The 21,266-nt window shown below is 45.0% G+C and overlaps 2 long non-coding RNA genes across 2 annotated transcripts; one reads left to right on the forward strand and one right to left on the reverse strand.

Moving 5' to 3' along the window:
* Positions 1-10,069: 10,069 nt before the first annotated feature.
* LOC121827936 (uncharacterized) lies at positions 10,070-15,991 on the reverse strand. Its single transcript, XR_013049742.1, has 3 exons — positions 15,763-15,991; positions 12,891-13,103; positions 10,070-10,707 (listed from the first exon to the last, which is right to left on the reverse strand). It is a non-coding gene; the product is annotated as an uncharacterized LOC121827936 (long non-coding RNA).
* Positions 15,992-16,024: 33 nt separating this feature from the next.
* Positions 16,025-20,711, forward strand: LOC121827935 (uncharacterized). The gene is made up of 2 exons (XR_006070275.2): positions 16,025-16,232; positions 20,015-20,711. It is a non-coding gene; the product is annotated as an uncharacterized LOC121827935 (long non-coding RNA).
* Positions 20,712-21,266: the final 555 nt, after the last annotated feature.

A 21,266-nucleotide genomic window follows, 5' to 3' on the forward strand; every position in this document is an offset into this window, starting at 1 on the left:
CTGCCTAGGCAACTTAGTGAGACCTCTATCAAAATAACAACAACAACAACAAAACAAAACAAAAAACACTTGTCTCCATGCACATAGGTCCTGGGTTCAATCCCTAGTATTACAAAATAGAGGCACTTACATACATCTCCCATGAAATACATCTATTTTTCTTTTTTTCTTAAATCTTTCTGTTCTCTTTCTCCCCAAGAAACGATTGTTTCATCATCACTTCTTAGTCAGGGTTTCTATTGCTGCGAGGAAACACCATGACCCAAGAGCAAGCGGGGGAGGAAAGGGTTTATTAGGCTTACACTTCAGCATTGCTGTTCATCACTGAAGGAAGTCAGGACAGGAACTCCAAACAGAGCAGGATCCTGGAAGCAAGAGCTGACGCAGAGGCCATGAAAGGGAGCTGCTCACTGGCTTGCTTTCCCTGGCTTGTCAGCCCCCCTTTTTATAGAACCCAGCACCCACCATGGGCTGGGCCCTCCCCCATGGATCACTAAGTGAGACAATATCTTACAGCTGGGTCTCAAGGAGGCATTTCCTCAGCTGAGGCTCCTTCCTCTGATGACTCCAGCTTGTGTCAAGTTGACACAAGAAACCAGCCAATACAATCACCATATCTTCACTGTGTGTGAGAGCGTTGCTGGGATGGATCCCCGGGCCTTGCATATGCCAGACACGTGAACTACAACTCCAAACACAGTGTCTTCTTCTTCTTCTTTTTCTATTTGAGACAGAGTTCCATGTAGCCCAGGATTGCCTGGAACTCATGATATAGTCTGATTCTCTTGTGCTTACCTCCCAAGTATTGAGATCACAGGTGTGTGCTGGCATGTCTGGTTTACGTGGTGCTGGGGAGTCAAACCGAGGGCTTTGTGAAGACCAGGCAAGCACTCTACCAAACGAGCTACGTTCCCCAGCCTTAGGAAGTTGAGCTGGTCACACCCTGCCGTCTCAAGGTCAGACTGATGTCAGTCGTTAGGGCTGGGGTGCGAACTCTAGTCTCTAACACACCAAGCCTCGGCACTGAATCCTGGAGCATCCTGGCTGCCTTCCATGCCTGAGAAGAGACTCAGGCAGGAAGCAGCGGCCTTGGCCCCATCAGCAGGAATGAGGCCCCGCGTTATCCATTTTAACATTTCCTTCCGTCTCTGACTGAGCCTGTTCGGCTTGAGCGGCTTGGCTGTGTCCTTCCAGCCGTGGTGCAGGAGGACACGCTGTTATCTCGTCCGTTCCTCTCCTCCAGACCCCTCTCCCTTTGCCCTTCCCTCTGTCTCCTTCCCTCTCTCTCTTTCCTGTATTTTTCAGAGAATCATTGGTTTTTGTCACAAGATGGTTTCTTCTATTTCCACTGGTTGACCCTTGAACTACCTTCCACAGTCCCTGCAACCACATTTTTCAGACCCCCAGGTGGGCAGCACTCCCAAAATGCTCTGCTGGGGTGAATCCATGATGGAAGCACAGAACTTCCCGGAAAAAGATCCGGCTCCTCAGAAATCTTCTATCACGGTGTTCATACATTCGGGTGAGCGGGGCACAGAGCGAGGAGGGAGCGCAGGGCATTTAGCCGTGAGGCTGAGGAGTTATATCGGAGCCTCCTTTCCCACCACAGTAGGTGTGACAGAGCGCCAGGAAGGCTGGCTCCACCGACCCCTCAGACCGGTCTCCCCTCCTTCCAGAGCCACTTCCCACTAGACTCACTTGGGTGTGACAAGGTTCCTTTTCCAGCGCCATCTAGCCTGCGAGTCATTTTTACCCTGGGGATTTCCAGAGGCTTTACGGCCTGCAGCACACTCCTCAAAAACGGGTCAGGTTTGGGCTCACATTTCATCAGGCTTTACTGTTGGAGCTCCTCAAGGTGTGTCTTAAAGCCTGGGTGCGAATCGCTCCCTCTCCCTGCCAAGTCGCTCTGGTTTCCCACTTAGGAGTAGAGGGAAATCGCTGAGAATTCTTGTGTGGTTCCTACCCCAGCAGCACCAGCTCACTGAGATTTACTGCAAGGGTCTGTTTAATGCGCCGTGAGGGGCTGCAGAGATGGCCCAGTGGTCGAGAGCACTTGCTGTTCTTGCAGAGGACCCAGGTTCGGGTCCTAATACCAACATGGTGCCTCACAAGGGTCTGTAACCCCAGCTGTATGGGATTGAGGGGATCTGTCTGCATCTTCTGACCTCCAAGGCACCAGGCACTCACATAGCACACATACATGCATGCACATACGTGTGTGCAGGAAAACCATTCATACACTTAATAAAATAAATAAATAAATAAATAATAAATCTTCAAAAATTACTGTGACATCCAAGTGGAAAGGGGATTGCTGGAAGTGGAAGTGTTGATTGAGGAGTATCAACAATAACAAAGTATGCATGAAAATGTCATCATAAAGCCCATGTATTATATGCTAATCAAAAAACATGGGCCAGGGACATAGCTCGTCCGTGGTGTTTGCCTAGCATGCAGCACGTCTTGGTTTGGTTCCCAGCACCACGTGAACTGTATTATGGTAGCACATGCCTGCAATCTGAGAACTTTCGGGAAATGAAGACAGAGAATCAGAAGTTCAAGCACATTCTTGGCTACATAGTGAGTTCAGCTCTACATGAGACCCTGTCTCAAAAAAACAAAATGGCTGGAGAATCTCTGTGAGTTTGAAGCCAGCCTGGACTACACAGTGAGTTCCAGGCCAGCCAGGACTAGACAGTGAGATCCAGTCTCCAAACTTACAAACAAATAAATAAAATATGAAACAAACAAAAAAAGCAACAACAACTAAAACAACCCTAGCCCACATTCAGTAAGCAATACTGCTACTACTATTAAATACATTTCTATACAGGCATTCATAAAGAAAGCAATATTGCACAGCAAACTGATGAGAGCCATATAAACTGTTTCCCCCTTCTGCAGTTATTTTCTGTGATAAGAATATTAATTTTAAAATTAGAAAAATAAAATTTATCTTTAATTTAGATCTAATTTTATCTCTTAATCAATGCCTGTGTGTGTTTGGGTGTGCACACACGTGTACTATGCCATACGTGTGGAGGAGTTCCTTTTCTGTTTCCATTGTAGGTTCTGGGGATTGAAGATTTTCAGGCGTGTGTGTGTGTGTGTGTGTGTGTGTGTGTGTGTGTGTATGTGTGTGTCCATGTGTGTGTGCATGTGTGTATGTATGTGTGCGCGTGCACATGCGTGTGTGTGTGTGTGTGTGTGTGTGTGTGTATGTGCACATGCATATGTATGTGTGTGGGGGGGAGGATGATGACAGGACAAGTGGAGCTGTGCGTCCTTGAGTCGAGGAATCAGTCTTCAGGTTTTGAGGTGCCCAAAGTGGGCTGGAATAACGGAGTTGAATAACAGAGAGAGGAAAGCCTCACGAGTGTAGAAATGAGGTGGTGTGTGCTCACGTGCATGCTTGCACGCATGTGTGCGTGTTCTGAAGATCACGAGATCTGTAGAGGACTTCTCATGACTCTTCCTGTGAGAGTTCTGATCAGTGCTTACACATGAGGACACATCCAAAGTCTGGTGAAAATCATTGCAAAAGAGGAAGAACCCGCTCCAGAGCTGGGAACTGGAACTGGTTTAGTTTTTGCTTTTGCCTGCAGGAGAGGAAGTGTGGGCCACAGAGAAGGGACCTTAGAGCGGCATATCTAAGTGCTGGGTCTGAAGTACCTCTGTCTTTAGGCTGTTCGGAACCTGCTAAACAAAACTTAAGGGACTGGAGGGTTCGCTCAGGGGTAAGAGCACTGGCTGCTCTTCAAGAGTTTTGATTCCCAGCACCCCCATGGCAGCTCATAGTTGTCTGTAACTCCAGTTCCTGGGGGTTCCACCACCCTTTCCTGACCTCTGCAGGTGCAAGGCAAAGACATAGTGCACAGACATACATGTAGGAAAACCACCCCACACATGAAATAACAGTTTTTAAAGAAAAAAATAATTAACAAAGCTTAAAAACAAGTCTCAAGGATTCAGACTATTTTTAAGTAATTTAAGTATAAAAATAATAAAAGAAACACCCAATCCTAACCCAATAATGTAAAAGCCACAATGTCTAGCCTCCAAACAAAATTATTAGGGAGGGGAGGTGCTGGAGAGATGGCTCAGTGGTTAAGAGCATTGGCTGCTCTTCCAGAGGACCCAGGTTCAATTCCCAGCACCCACATGGTAGCTGACATCTGTCTGTTACTTCAGTTCCAGGGGATCTGATACCTTCACACCAATGCACATAAAATGAAGTTAAATAAATTTAAAATTTTGCTTTAAAAAATTATTACCTGGCAAAGAAACACACACACACACAAGAAAATATGACCCATGTTGAGAAGAAAAATGAATCAGTAGAATCAGACTCAGAATTAATATAGTAAATATATTTCATATACTTAAAAATGCAGGAAAGAATGAACTTGATAAATATAGACATTAAAGATACAAAAAAATGACCCAGATTAAATGACAAGCACAGTATCACATTGGAAAGGTTATGTGCCTGGGGCTGGAGATATAGCTCAGAGATAGAAGCTTGCCTGAAAGGATTTTGTAGGGATAGCAAAATTAATTAGCGGTCTCTATCCAGGACAATCCGGTTGGTCAGGTAGGATGAGAAACTCCAGGGAAGCACCATGAGATCTCCCTGCTGAAGAAACTCATTAGGGCTTTATGGAGGAGCTGGCCCTGAGTTTTGCTGTAAGAGACTTCAACCAACAGAGAGATGGGTGAGGGTGTGTGAGAGCATTTTATACAGCTAGATGCGCCTGCTTAGGCCAACTTAATCGGGTTCCTGTCTGGGGAGGAGTCAGCAAAGACATCAGGTGAAGGGGCTGAAGAGAAACGGCCTGGCAGATTTGGTTGTGATAAACACAGAGACAATGGTGTGTGTGTGTGTGTGTGTGTGTGTGTGTGTGTGTGTGTGTGTGTGCTGTGACCATCAACCAAGTATTCTAAGAGAATGGATGTCACTGCTGTCTGTCTGGGGCTGTGAGAGTGAGCATCAGGACCTCGCTCAGTAGCCAGGAGGCTACATTCTGGGAACCATGCAGATGATGCAAATTACAACACAGGGTTTGGAGAGTGATGGAGAGTGGAGAAACCGAGGCACCAGAGTGCTTCATGGAAGAAGGAGAAGGCCAGGTCTGCTCCCTCCAGACCGACAGGCTCGGGACGGCTTCTGCAGAATTCCTTTTGTTTTTGTTTTCATTTTTCCACGGGACAAACATGAAGGGAGCTGTTTCTGCCCCTGGATACGGCTACGCGATGATGTACAGGAAACCCCTGGCAGCCTGTAGGGAGAAAGAAAGGCGCTCCTGGGATCAGGAGGGCAGAGAGAACAATGAGAGGGCAGGGCTAGGCTGCCGCGGTGGGGAACAGAAAGGAGGCCCGTGTGCAGGAGGAGGGGAGCTGGGAGAGCCAGGAGGTGTGGCCCCCATCTGTCCTGCGGCTTGCCGGGCCTGTAGGAGCCTTTCCCAGCCTTTGTCCTGGGCTATTGGGCCTGCTCCCTAAGGACGGTTGATGGAGTCCTAATCACTGCCGGTCAGACTTGGCGCGGGGCTTTGCTTGAGTGAATGACACAGCCCATTCACCGGAGTCTGTTCAACACATGACAGTCGTTGTTCTCATGAAAGGGGACAGTATCTGGCTCGGAGGTATCTGTGGTTCAAGAAAAAAAAAACATACGGTTGGGACCGAAAAGAACGCCTTGCAAAATTTTCCTCGGGATATGGAACCTAAACTTTGGTCACTGAAGAGACTTCGCTCCTCATTTTCCGGAATGACTCAAGTGTTTGCTTCAGACAATGACAGAGTGTATCTTGCTTGAATTACTGAATTTCTGTTATTTTTGCAAGATGTGGGTGGGCAATATGACTCAGTATTTTTCCAAAAGATGTGAAAATTAAATTGCCTATTTTGGATCATTTCATGTTGAGATCTGTAGATTTTTTTTTTTTCCTTCAATTTCAAATCTTGGCTCTTAGGGAATTTTTGTTTTTGTTTTGTCTTTCAATCATGTCAGATCTTTTCCAGATAAGAATGTAAAGGAAAAGTACTTAACAGTCACTCTAGGTTGTGAAGTAGACCTTGAGTGGCAATTCATTCCGGATGACACTGTTTATGTAAAAGACTGGCTAGGGCTATTGAGACTAGTTTTAGACACAGCTCTGGACATCATCTTATTAAAAAAACTTACCATGCAGCAAGATGGGTAAGTGGTAAAAGGTACCTGCCGCTAAGCCTGGTGATCTAAGTTTGATCTGTGGAACCCCACGGTGCAAGGGGAGACCAATTCTTGCAAGCTGTCCCCAGACCTCCACCTGAGCACCATGTCACATACATACCTGTACACACGCACACGCACACACATGCACGCACGCACGCACGCACGCACACACGCACATGCACATGTACATAAATAGTTGTAATTTGAAAACAAACCTTATCTGGGCACCGGTGAGAGAGCTCAGTCAGTAAAGTGCCCGCTGTGTCAGTCTGAGGACATAGTTCAGCCAGGCATGGTGGCGAGTATCTATAATCCCAGCATGGGGGGCTGCGAGTGCGTTTCATTGGCCAGCCAGCCTAGCTGACTGGTGAACTCTGGGTTCAGTGAGAGACCTTGTCTCAAAACATAAGGTGGAGAGCAATCAATGTAGATACCTGATCTCTGGCCTTCATAGGCACATGTAAGCCCATGTACCATATGCTCTCTGTCTCTTTGTCTCTCTCTCTCTCTCTCTCTCTCTCTCTCTCTCTCTCTCTCTCTCTCACACACACACACACACACACACACACACACACACACACACACACACACAGCTTACCCTGTATGCACTTATCTGTAGAGTAGATTTCCAGCTTCTGCTTGGACGTGGTCCTTAGACGACCGAGTTCCCTTTGAATGCACTGGGTTTTGGAGGGCTCTTTCGGGAGAAGATAATGCCACTTCTGGACAGTACTGTCACTTTAATTTGAAATTAGCTTCTTTGCAAATTCCCAATGTGGTGCTGACCTTGATCATTATTCTAGATGGATTTCCGCATCATAGTTTCATTGAAGAATGATAGCTTTTGAAATGCTCACTGCTGTATTTACCACCTTCCTTTGTTTGTTTGTTTTTTTGTTTTTTGAGACAGGGTTTCTCTGTGTAGCTCTGATTGTCCTGGAACTCTCTCTGTAGACCAGGATGGCCTCGAACTCAGAGATCTTCCTGCCTCTGCCTCTGGAGTGCTGAGATTAAAGGCATATGCCACTACTGCCCGGCTTATATTTATTTACCTTCTTTTCTAGTACTAAAACAAAACAAAGCAAGCAGGCAAACAAACAAGCAAAACCTTTGGGCTGGAGAGATGGCTCAGAGGTTAGGAGCACTGGCTGCTCTTCCAGAGGACCGGGGTTCAATTTCCAGCATCCACACGGCCGATCACAATTGTCTGTAACTCCGGTTCCAGAGAATCTGACATCTTCACGTATACATACATTCAGGCAAAACACCAATGCATATAAAATTTTAGAAAAATTAGTGTTAAGACAAGAGACTGAGAGTATAGTCTCTAAGAAGGATGAGGGCCTCTCAGGGTAAGAAAGAGAAGCCATAGGGGCAATTCCTTTCACATAGGAACACGAGGAAGAATGGACAGAGAAAGTGTATGTACCCTGAGAGCCCACCAAGTGAACACAGAGAAGTGTGTCTAGCACAAGCTCTCTCCCACTCCATTGTGCCTCCACTCCTGTGGGAACCACTGAGGGGTCAGTAGACGCTCCTGAGGTTCCAGAACAGGGAGAAGTGTATCATGAAGTAAATGAAACCTAGTTATCAGGGCCCTAGATTTACTGAGGCATCTCCTAGTGCCCTAGGCGGGGACTAACAATGTGTATACATTGCGCTACTTAAAATTGTTTCTGGGCTGGAGATATGGATCAGCAGGATCATCTGCCACCAAGCTTAAGGACCTGAGATCCCTGGGGCCCACATGTTAGATGGAGAGAACATAGGTTGCCCTCTGACCTCCACCCACAAACCATGACATGTGTGCATGCGTGCATGCATACATGCACTCTCTCTAAATGAAACGTAAAAGGAAATTGTTTCAAAACATTTGAATGGAAATTGTGTAAAACTCCATTCCGACTCCCTTTCTACACCACCTATCCCACAGTTGAGTGAGATTGGAATAACAAAAGGCACTGTGGACATCCAGCTAAGGGCAACTGGAGCAACTATCGTTTTGGTTAGGTTTTTTTTTTTTTTTGGTTTTTCGAGACAGGGTTTCTCTGTGTAGCTTTTTGCGCCTTTCCTGGAATTCGTTTTGGAGACCAGGCTGGCCTCGAACTCACAGAGATCCGCCTGGCTCTGCCTCCCGAGTGCTGGGATTAAAGGCATGTGCCACCACCGCCTGGCTTGGTTAGGTTTTATGCAACATGTTTCTATAGTTTGCAGGAGGATCTGTCTAGAGTTATGCCATTGTTAGCTGTCCCAGAGCAGTTGGCTACCAGGGGGTATACACGTGCGTTGGTTAGCTGTGGTCAGCCTGACACAAGCGTGGGTCATCTGGGAAGAGGGAACCTCATCTGAGAGGATGCCTCCATTAGATTGGCCTTTGGGGCATTTCCTTGAATAATGATGGATGTGGGAGGGTCCAGCTTACTGTGGGTGGACATTTGATTGTGGATGTTATAAAAGAGCAGGTGGAGGGAGCAAGACAGCATTCTTCCACGGCCTCTGCTTCAGCTCCTGCCTGGAGTTCCTGCTTTGGCATCCCTTCGTGATGGGTTGTACCCTAGGAGATAAAATAAGTGCTTTCCTCCTCAGCTAGCTTTTGGCCAGTGTTTTATCACAGCAACGGAAAACAAACTGATACAATCAATAAATATTTATGATCAGGTTTGCCAATCCCCATGGTGTAAATAGTTCTACCATGGACTATTCCAAACTGTCATTGTGAGATCACTAATGAGGGGTTAGGAAGGGCAGCACACCATTCTGAAGCATCTCCATTCTAAAGAGAAGTAAATAAACCCAAGAGCAAGGTTATAGTTAAATACAGTGAAATAATGTGGAAGTGATATGTTTGGGGTACTTATCTTTAAAAATGTATCTTTTGTATCATTTAATTATAAGCATGTAATTTAAAGTTTTCAAATGGTAGTGTTTAATAATTGCCTCCCCAAACTCTTGATAATCTTAACCATTGGGTTTCACGAACTTGATGAAGTCGTGAGCCATCAAGATGACTTGGCAGGTAAAAACGCGTGCTCATGGGCTGGAGAGATTGCTCAGTGGTTAGCTTGCTGCTCTGGCAGAGGACCTGGGTTCGGTTTCCATCATCCATATGGCGGCTCACAACGGTCTGTCACTCTAGTTCCAGGGGAGCCGGCACTTTTTCTGACCTCCACAGGCTCTTGCATGCACGTGGTATGTATACATACACTCAGACATACAGACACATAAAGTAAGTAACTATATAAATAACAACAAAATAACAAAAATGCGTGCTGTGCAAGACTGACGGCATCCCCGGAAGCCATGTAGAGGAAGGAGAACCAACTCTGCCAAGCTTTCCTCTGATCTCCACATCTGTGCTGTAACATGTGTACCCCCTACACGTGTGCTAAATAAACACAAATCTGCGGGGGAGCACTGTTGCAGTAGAGACTGGGGGTTCGCCTTCCCGCCTGTTTGGATGAAATAAACGTGCAGGGCAAGAGTGCGTGACCTGAGGTGAACTACGTGAACAACAAAGGAGAAACAAGTTTTTATTGGTGTTTCGAGACAGGGTGTCTCTACGTAGCCCTGGCCGTCCTGGAACTTTCTGTGTAGCCCAGGCTGGCCTCGAACTCACAGAGATCTGCCTGCCTCTGCCTCCCGAGTGCTGGAACTAAAGACATGTGCCATGTTAATGGACTAGACATCATTAATGTAATTTTCGCTGTATATATTGTATATGCTTATTGGATAGTTTTTCTTGTATTAGTTATAAGCTTTTTTAATTTTAGACAAAAAGAGAGGAGATGTGGTGGTATTGTGTTCACCAAAATATTGTGTACCTTAATAAACTTACCTGGGACCATTACAGGGACACTTGGCTCAGTCTGGGAGGAAGGGACTGGACCTGCCTGGACTGAGTCTACCAGGTTGATCGCAGTCCTCGGGGGAGGACTTGCCCTGGAGGAGGTGGGAATAGGGGGTAGGCTGGGGGTAAGAGGAGGGTGTGGGAGGGGGGAGAATAGGGGAACCTGTGGCTGATATGTAGAACTGAATGGTATTGTAAAATAAAAAAAAAAAAAAAAAAGATTATGGGCATTCATAACCACACTGTTTGTGTGGTGCTAGAGAGCAAATTCAGAGTCTTGTACATGCTAGGCAAATACTGCCAAATGACCTATATCCCTAGTCCTGGAATATATTATTTTAGCTGCAATTTAGAAAATGCTTTGAGCATCTCAGTATAAATACAAGACAGGATAGAACCTTAATTTGTATCTAGATGACTTTGAATGCGTTTGAGTGAAGCGTGGTGGTGCATTCCTGCAGCCCCAGCACTTGGGAAGCTGAAGCAGGAGCTTCAATGTCAATGTCAAGTTCAAGGCCAGCTTGGCTAAACACTGAAACCCTGTCCCAAAACACACACCTACATTTATATATACATAAATATGGGCTGGCAAGGTGGCTTGTTGGGTAACGGCACTTGCTGACGATCTGGGTTCAATCTCCAGGACCTACACGGCGGATGAAACAAACAAACAAACAAACAAACATCAATTATCACAAGTTGTCTTTTGAACACACACACACACACACATATACACACACACACACACACACTATAAAAAGGAAATACACTTCAAAGAAAATAAAAAATGGGTTTAAACTTCTGATAGCTCAGCCCGAGAAGAGTGAGTCACATAAACATATTAGAAAGTCAGTTCAATGATGACAGCAATAAAGACCACAAGAAATGGTCATGGTTATATTATGTCTTTAGTTCAGAGCAATTGCAATTAGCTTCCACAGAAGAAAATTGGAATTTCCTTGGAATCTTACAGCTCAGATATGAAATAGCTAAGTAAAGCTATTTCTAGAATTTAATAATAATCATAAATATTTGTCTAATGATTTGTGGAATGGAAACTTTTCCAAGTTATAAATAATACGTTAAAAAATCAAGCATAATGGAGAGACTGAGTTACCTTGCCATTCCCTATTAAAAAAGAAAACAAAACAACAACAACAAAAAAAAAGGTATTTCTCCCACCTGCTTGGAAGGTTGGGATAGGAAAGGGTGAGTTTGATATCAGGATGGGCATCATAGCAAAACTCCTGGCCCCACAAAAGGTGTGCAAACCTGCCATATGAAAATGCAATAAAAAGTATGTAGCAGCCGGGCGGTGGTGGTACACGCCTTTTATCCCAGCACTTGGGAGGCAGAGGCAGGTGGATCTTTGTGAGTTCCAGGCCAGCCTGGTCTACAGAGTGAGTTCCAGGAAAGGCGCAAAGCTACACAGAGAAACCCTGTCTCGAAAAAAACAAAAAAACAACAAAAAAAAAAAAGTATGTAGCCAACAAAAATTGACTTAAAAATATTTTGTGTGTGTGTGTGTGTGTGTGTGTGTGTGTGTGTGTGTGTGTGTGTGTGTGTCTCAGAGGACAACTTGGAGGAGTTAGTTTTTTCCTACCATTGGGGCTCTGAAGCTAGAATTGAGGCTGCCAGGGTTGATGGTAAGTGCCTTTATTTGCTAAGCCATCTTGCCGATTCCCAAATTGACTTCCTTTATCATTCTAAGCTGATATATATTTTCGTTACTTAATTTGATATTTCTTTTCTCCCCTCTACTTCCCTCTCTTCCTCTCTCCTCCCCTCCCCTCCTCTCCCTTCTCCTTCCCTCCCTGGCCTTGATCTCCAGAGTTGCCAAAATTAAATACATAAACAAATCATCTAGAACTCCCAGAACTTAAGTTATGATCTACTTAAACGTTCAAATGAGATTTGTTTATTGCGAGACAGAGTCTCAGGTTGAGGAAGACAAGCACAGGGGATATTTAGCAACCTGGGACTCTGCCTGGATTGGTTTATGCACACCTCAGTCTTCTAATAATGCACTTGGTGGCCCCGCTCCTTTAGCTGCATGGGCTGTGTGCACACTCTGTTCTCAACAATGCACTCAGCACTTCGTCAGCCTATGAGCACACCCTCTCTGAACAATGGGACAAGTTTCTATGCCCCTAATAAATTTAGACAGTTTCTATTCAGATGTAGTCTCAATGTATCCTGGTACAAAAAATAGAAAGGCTAATCCAGCCTGAACTGGTTTTGGGTGCATGCACAGTAAGGCAAAACCGGATCTTATGCCTGTGCATAATTGGGTGTGCGTATGATTAAAATCAGATTCATTATGGGAAGGGATATGCACAGTAGAAAAATGATTATGTGCCTTAACATAGCAATCAAAACAGAGGAATACCCTCACAAGCATCTACCAAATGAGCTGTGTCCCCAGCTCCAAGTAGATATTAAAATTATTTTGTGTATGACAAAATTATTTTCAACAATATTTACAAAATGAGACAAGCAGAAAACAAAACAGGCAAGGACTGTTCAGGCTAGTATAAAACACATATTGTTGGGCTGGTGAGGTACTGCTCAGTGGGTGAGGGCTCCTGCTGACAAGCCTGGGGATCTGAGTTTGATCCCAAGACCCACATGGTGGAGGGAAAAAGGAGAGAACTGACTCCTATAAGTTATCTCTTGGTCTCCCCTATGCTAAGGTACTTGCGTACACACACACACACACACACACACACACACACACACACACACACACACACACAGAGAGAGACAGAGACAGAGAAATGTAACTTTAAAATATATCCTTAACAAATTAAGAAAAAAAGAAAATCTCACCCTTCCTACGCTTTCAACCACACCACTGGTAACAGTGAAGCCCGGGCTGGCCTGGAATTCATCCTTTAGCTACGATGACCAGGAGCTCCCCATCTTCCCAGCTCTCTCTCTCCAGTGCTAGATTATACGTGTGTGCCACAGTGGTGAGCCGTGACTATATTTTGTCAATGTCCACTGCCAAGAGTGGCAGTCTGATTGGAGATCTGGTGAAGTCTGAGGATTTTGGTACCACAGTGTTAGATTTCTGTTTCATTGGCAATGTTATATATGCATAGCATATCCCACACATTTAAATTATTTACTATAACCCCCCCCCCCCATATATCCTGCTAAAGGATAGACCCACACAGAGCTCCACAGACCCACACAGAGTTTATTTTACTGAGAGTTAACTGCTGCATCTCTAGCTCCCAGAAAAGAACCAGAGGACAGGACATGGTAGTAGTAATAATCCTGCCCCACCCTCCCCTCAGCCAGGCTGGCCTCAAACTTGAGATGTTCCTGCCTCAAGCTCCACAACGCTCCCATGACAGTCACCACACTCAAGTCCCCGTTTCCTTTTTATCTGCCTTTATTTCTTGATCATTCTCAGGTCCCATTTCTCTTCTTCCTCCTCCATTTTTTGGACAGGGTCTCATGTAGCTCAGGCTGGCCTCAATTCTCTATGTAGCCAAGGATGACCCCTGATAGTCTACCTCCCCAGTAGAATTACAAGCATACGCCACCATGCCTGGTTTTGTGTCATTGCTTCTGGAAACTTCACGCTGCTGTCTTTCTTGGAGTCCTTAAAAATTTCTGAAAATTGTTTTTCTTTCTTTTTGAAGATTTATTTATGATTATTTTATGAGTATGAGTGGAGTACCTTCAGGTGTGTATGTGTATCAGTGCCGGAGGTCAGAAGAGGTCAGATGACTCAGCTTGGCCTGTCGGCAAGCACCTTTAACCTGCCAAGGCATCTCATTGGCCCTCTATCATTTTGTCTCTATGGTTTTGAGTTTCTAATCTAGCTGTGTTGTCAATACATTGTTCTTGGAATATAGTAGACCCATTTGTGGTAAAATTACTCATTTCATGCTTAAGCTTAGGGACCTTTTTACTATTGGACTTTTTTACTAGGGACATTTTTTTTCTTTATGTATGTCTTTATGTTCTTATGCACATAGGTGTGTGTGTGTGTGTGTGTGTGTGTGTGTGTGTGTGTACGTCAGAGGTCTACATGTCTTTCTCAGCTATTTTCCATCTTACTTTTTGAGACAGGGCCTCTCAGCGAATCCAAGCTCCCAGATTTGGTTGGGCTGGATGGCCAGTGAGATTACCGGTGTTAGAAACCCACGATACCACACTCCACTTTTTAACTTGGGTGTTGGGGATCCAAACTCAGGTCCTCATGCTGCGCAACAGGCTTTCTGCCCTCTGAGCTGTCTCCCCAGGCCATATTCCAGAGTTACTGGATTCACTCCTTTTCCTATCGCTTTCCTTGTAGAATCTTAATTATGGATGCTGGCCTTTCTATGTCTCAACTTGAAAAAAAATTATATATGTCTGTGCACCACGTGTGCCTGGTGCCTGTGGAGGACAGAAGAGGGCACTGGATTGCTTGCAACTGGAGCCACCGATGGTTGTGAACTTCCCTGTGGGTGCTGAGAATGGAACCCGGGACCTCTGGAAGAACAGCCAGAGCTCTTGACTACTGAGGCGTCTCTCCAGCCCCCAACCCCAACCTCATGTCACAATTTGTATTTCCCTTTTCCTTCCACGTTTGCATTATGTTCTGGAAACATTTTACGTTTTTCTCTTCCAAATCACCATCTTACTTATTTGTTTGTTTTGAGATGGACGCTCATTTAGTCCAATCTATACAGCCAAGGCTGACCTTGAGCGTCTGATCCTCCTGCCTTCCCTCCACAGATTACAGGCCTGAGTCATTACAATTGGGGTACACCGTGCTGGGGACTGAACCTGGGCCGTTGGGCGCTAAGCAAGCACTCGGCCTCTAGAGCCAATTCCCCACCCCCACACCACCTTTTTGGTCCTTGGCTCTGCTCATTCTTTAGTGAACTGTTCACTGCTTGCAAACAGAATGTTTGGCTGTCACACTTCAGGTTTCCCAGTGCCTTGGAGGAGGAGCTATGAGGAGCTGAGGAGAGCCTCTTCCGTACCAGCTTGTTCCTGTTGCTTGAAGTTTCTTAAGTTTCTCTGAGACTATTCATTAGAATTAAGGAAAGACACTTTTATGTTCTTTAATTCGTTTTTGTTGTTGTTTTCAGACAGGGTCTCTCGCTCTGCAGCCTTGGCTGGTTCACTGTGTAGATCAGGCTGGCCTAGGACTCAGAGAGATCGGCCTGCTTCAGCTTTCCCGGTAGTGCTGGGATTAAAGACCCGAGCTATCACATCCAGCCTGAATCAAGTTTTCCCAGGAAGAGCGGTTCTTTCTCGTGTTGGTTTTTCATGTTAGTCCTTTTGTACACCATTGACTTTCCTTTGGTGTCTTTTTTGTGTGTCTTCACAGAAGCTTCTGTGTGTGGGGTATGTGCTGGGTTGGTTTCTTTTCAGAAGTCTATCATGGTTCTCTAAACAGATACCCCCGTTGTGAGTATTTAAGCAAGCAAGGGGCATTTACAGGGATCTTCCTGTCTGATTCAGTGTGCAGCAGGTCAGCCAGTTGGGGAACTCACTTCCGGAGTAAGAGGGCATTATTCTGGAAGACCGGAACCTTAGCGAGTCAGCAATCCTTGTCTATCGCTTTTGGTCTCCCGCATTGTCTGCTGTGGAGGCAGGAGTAATCTTAGCTCAGTTGAGCCGCTCCCCAACCTCCCTCAGGACCCGCTACCCCTTAAGCAAATTGCTGGGTTTCCTTAGAGAGCAGACCTACCTTCTTCAACCAAGAGCTCACTGTGCTTGGAGACCGGTGTCAGCTCGACTGGGAACTGGGCGGTGTCAATTCTCTGCCCTGCCCTAGACCCAGGGAAACCGAGCGTGGACTCAGCCATCTGGGTCCTGACAAGCCCAAGAACAAACTTCGGCCTGGTACTGGGACTCCTACTCAGGCAGAGCCACTGACACGAAAACCCCCACCTCCGCACCCCCCCACCCCCACCCCCGCGTGCCCTCCGTTCTGTGGCAGTTACCAAGGGCCTGGTCAGCTCCTGGCTTCCTCTGAGGCCTCTGGGGCCTTCTTAGGAAGAGTCGCAATGATTTTGGTGAGAATTCCTCTTTTCTTTATTAAACCATCGAGTCCTAAATGCCTTTTTTAAAATGGCAATTCTATCGTGAGAACACAAGGATATCATTCCTACTCTTCTTGATGGGACCGATCCTGCTTTAAAAAAAGCAGCTTGAGGGGTAAGGGTTTGTTTCAACTCGCTGTTTGTCACTTTGAGGAGGGCCTGGTGCTGGAGGTGGCTCCCACCATCAGCGCAGAGAAAAGGGATGCTGGTCCTTAATGGGCTTTTCTCCTTCTCCACTTTTAGTCAGTCTGGGATAGTTACTGGGATGGGGGGCCCAGTTTCCCCTCCTCAGCTAAACAATTCTGGAGACCCTCTCACCAATATACCCAGTGGTAGGTATGTTTTATTAATTCCCTAGGGGCCTACTTTAAAAACAAAACAAAACAAAAAACTTATTTGTGTGTGTGTGTGTGTGTGTGTGTGTTACCATGCCCAGTTTTACGTGGGTTCCTGGGATCTGAATCCAGATCCTCATCTAGAATAGCAAGCCCTTAATCCATGGAGTCATCTCCCCAATCTGCCCTATGATATACTTTGTAATCTGATCAAGTTGAGAGTTAAAATGAATCATCGCAGATATCAAGCGGTATGAAATAGTTCTTAATGACAAAAGCAGATGGTGTTAGTAATGCTATGCCCCACCCATCCCCCTTCACTGAATGTTGTCCAGATCCCTCCACTACTTTGGGACTATTGGCAGCTATTTTGACCTTGTGTAGTCATTTTTCTGTTGACTCTACATTTCTAAATAAAAACTTACATATAGCTGTTTCTTAATAATTTGGACATCAGCTGTTGACTTCCTGCTACTGAAGACTTAACTCTTTCATTTTTGCCCCCTTGTTTTCTGTCCATTCTTAAAATTTTTGAAGTTTCTTTTATTCAGCTGAGAGAGACAAAGAGGAGAGAGAGAGAGAACCTATGCCTGTCACAGTACCCGTGTGGTCAGAGGACAACTTTTGGGAGCAGGTTCTTTCTTTCCACTATGTGGGTCTCTGGAATCAAACTTAGGATGTGCGGCTCTGTGGCAAGCTTTCTTGGGTGAGCCTCCTTGCTTGCTTTTTCTATGATTTTTTTTTTTTTTTTGAGATAGGGTTTCTCTGTGTAGTCCTGGCTGTCCTGGCACTCACTCTCCAGACTGGCCTCGAACTCACAGAGATCCAGCCACGACTGCCCAGCCTATCTTTTAAGAATAGTTATTTCTAAGGCCGGGCGGTGGTGGCGCACGCCTTTAATCCCAGCACTCGGGAGGCAGAGGCAGGTGGATCTCTGTGAGTTCGAGGCCAGCTGGGCTACCAAGTTAGTTCCAGGAAAGGCGCAAAGCTACACAGAGAAAACCTGTCTCGAAAAACCAAAAAAAAAAAAAAAAGAATAGTTATTTCTAGCCGGGCGGTGGTGGTGCACGCCTTTAATCCCAGCACTTGGGAGGCAGAGGCAGGCGGATCTTTGTGAGTTCAAGGCCAGCCTGGGCTACATAATGAGTTCCAGGACAGGCAGAGTTATATAGTGAGACCCTGTCTTGGGAGTTCCAGGAAAGGCATAAAGATACACAGAGAAACCCTGTCTCGAAGAAAAAGAAAAAAAAAAAAAAAAAGAATAGTTATTTCTTCTTGGTTTAAATAAATAGCCAGCGTTTAAGTGAGATGCACACAAAGCTCACATCATGCTATGATTGCTTCCTTCCTCTTATGGCTCCAATTGTTCTGAAGTTGAAGCCAACTTATTTTCCTACTTGCACATTTTTCTAAGTGTTTATTCATGAACTCCCCACCCCGATGCCCCAATATACCTAGTTCATTCTAAGGATAAAAGAGCATTTTCAATGACCTTCCAATCTCATTGTTTTTGTTTCAGAGACCTTCATCTTCCACACAGCCCATCTTCCTGTCAGATCTGACAGGTTGTTCTCTGCGTCTGTACTCAGCCCTGTCCTGGAGTTTGTCTTTTCCTTTCTCCCAGGCTCAGGAATCTTAGCAGGAAGTATTTAAGCAACGCAGCATAAATCACCCTTCCTTGAATTATACTTCAGATACCTGCCCCTGGGTCCCAGTCCCTGTGAATACATCATTATTTTGGCATATTCAAGATCATTTAGGCAAGCTGGGCAGTGGTGGCGTACACCTTTAATCCCAGCACTTGGGAGATCATTTAGGCAGAGCCAGGCAGATCTCTGTGAGTTGAAGGCCATCCTGGTCTACAAAATGAGATCCAGGACAGGCACCAAAACTACACAGAGAAACCCTGTCTCGAAAAAACAAACAAACAAAAAGATCATTTAGGCATAGTACCTAACTGTTTTCTTTTTCCTAAAGTACTAGAGATTAAATAAATCTAGGGTCTGATGCATGCCAGGCAAGTACTTCACCACACTGAGCTGTATACTCAGTCCATTCTTTTTATTTTAATTTAATTTAATTTTATTTATTTGTTTATTTATTTATTTATTATTTATTTATTTTTTCCAGAGCTGAGGACTGAACTCAGGGACTTGCACTTGTTAGGCAAGTGCTCTACCACTGAGCTAAATCCCCAACTCCTTCTTTTTATTTTGAAACAGGACCTTACTAAGTTGTTCAGGTTGGCTTTAAACTCACTCTGTACCGCAGTCAGCCTTGACTTGGTTATCCACTTGCCTTATCCTCTTCAGCAGATAAGAGTAATAGCTCTGCCACTAGGCCCAGTTACTTCGTTTATTCATTTTATTTATTTATTGAGACAAGGTCTCATTGTGTAGCTTTGGCTGGCTTGGAACTTGATATGTAGACCAGGTTGGCCTTACACTCAGAGATCTGCCCATCTCTGCCTCTCAAATGCTGAGATTAATGCCATGCACCACTCTGCCTGGCTCTGGATTATCGTTTGTCATAATATCATTATCATCATCATTATCATCATAGTTATTGGTTTTTCAAGGCCGGGTCTCTGTGTAGCTCTGATTGTTCTGGAACTTGCTCTGTAGACCAGGCTGCTTCTTCCTCCTGAGTGCTGGGATTAAAGGCATGCACCACTACCACTTGGTTGTATTATTATTATTATTTTGGTGTTTGTTTTTTTTTTTTTTGAAACAGTTGCGTTATGTAGCCTTTCTGCTGTCCTAGACTTTGCTATGTAGACCAGGTTGACCTCAGACTCATAGAGATCTGCCTACCATTTTTTTTCCATGAACTGAGATTAAAATCATGTACTACCCTGTCAGACCCTCTACTTTGTTTTTAAAATAGCTTTCCTAGACAGCTGTTGGAACACATACATTACTCTTTCAAAACACCCAAACCAAAACCAAAAGGGCTTGGACTGGTGGCAGGCACGTGGCTATAATCTTGTCACTTGGGAGGTGGCTGGAGGATTATCAAGGCCATCCTTTCTACATAGCAATTTTGAGGCTAGCCTACACTAGCTACATGATTCTGTTTCAAAGACAACAAGAGCAAATGTTTCTTTTATCTGGGCATGTTGCTGCTGCACAATCATCACTCAAACACCCAGGAAGATGAGGGTGGTGGAGAATTCAGGGCCATCCTATTTTGCTGTTTTAGAATTTTCATTACTTATTGTTATAATGTGTATGGCTGCACAAATACGACAGTTCACCTGTGGAGGTCGGAGGACAGCTCTGTGGAGTTGATTCTCTCCTTCCTTGTTAACACCAGTCCCAGGGATCAAACCGAGCTCTCCGGCTTGCACAGCAGGCCCCTTGCCATGGTGCCCTCTTGCCCACACCAGCCCAAGTTTCTTGAAGTCCAACTGAGATATAATAAATAAACTGCACACATTAATGCATACAGTTTGGATTTAGGATTCATGTTCTGTGAAACTATCACCAGTTGGAGTTGGAGCACTACACTTATCTGTTTCCCACAAACCTCAGTTCCTTTGTCCTTCTGTCTTCTTACCCAGGGAGCACGCCAGACTCTTGAGTTTATTATCCCCTGAGTTCCACATGACTGTGCCTTCTTCAGCATATGGATGAGAGAGATGCAGTGACATCATGCAGACCTAAAGCCAAGTCTCACTGTTCCTGTCACTAACAATGTTCCTGCAGGCAAGTCAAGTCTTACTTCCCACATTAGAAGAGCCAGAGGATCACGCGCTACTCACGTGAAGGATGCAGCTATCAAAGGGAGACTGTGTTCTGGTCCTAGCCCCTGGACCATGTCCTGGCACACAATACCTGCTCTACTCTCCAGTCTCTGCTCAGCCTCTGGTTTCACAGTCCACAGCTTTCTTTGTGTTGCTATCAGTAGTTTTTCTCTTTTTCTTGGACAATGAAGTTTCTCCCCTCCTTCACGCCTTCTTCCTCCGGCATCAGCCTTTCTCCAGTCTCACCTCTCTCTACCTTCAGACTTTGCTTCTCTTTGAAGCCTCACTCAAGAAACAGTCTGGGGTTGGGAGATGGCTCAGCAGTTAAGAGCACTTGCTGCTCTTGCAGAGGACCCAGGTTCAATTCCCAGCACCCATGTGGTGGCTGACAACCACCTGCAACTCCAGGTTTAGGGTATCTGATGCCCTCTTCTAGCCTCCATGGGCTGCTGCACCCCAGTGGTACACAGGAATTTACACACACACACACACACACACACACACACACACACACACACACGAAAATAAGTAAAAAGTATAGATTCAATTGGGGGACATTTTCTAGGCCACCCAATCCTGCTACAAATAAATGGGTCAAATTGATACTCAGTTTCTTGTCCACCTTTTTTTTTTTTTTTTTTTTTTGGTATGTAGACAATATTTCCTAGCTTAAAGATACCCCTGGATAAGGGTGACAAAACCAAAATAGAGGTTGGGCAATTTTGCTTTGTCATATATCCATATTATGTCATCTGCTCCCCCCAACTGTGACTACACGTTCCCCCTTTTTGTTCTAAATATAGATTAAAGGGTGCTTTTAGTTGTCCTTAACTTATTTTTGGCAAGGCTCAGCTCATCCTAGGCTTTAATCTTCCTAACACCTTTCATACAAGTCTGTGCCTCAATTCTATGTCTGTTCTTGATTGAATGTCCCTTTCTCTAAGTGAAAATCTTGGGTCTGGAGGACCTCATTATTAACTCTTCACTCCTGTGATCTGTCATATTCTTAAAAGCAGGAACTATTTTTTCTATTCCCTTCCTTTTCTTCATGGTATTGTCAATCTTAGTT

The sequence above is a fragment of the Peromyscus maniculatus genome, chromosome 3, assembly GCF_049852395.1.
Source record: "Peromyscus maniculatus bairdii isolate BWxNUB_F1_BW_parent chromosome 3, HU_Pman_BW_mat_3.1, whole genome shotgun sequence".
NCBI classification, from domain to species: domain Eukaryota; kingdom Metazoa; phylum Chordata; class Mammalia; order Rodentia; family Cricetidae; genus Peromyscus; species Peromyscus maniculatus.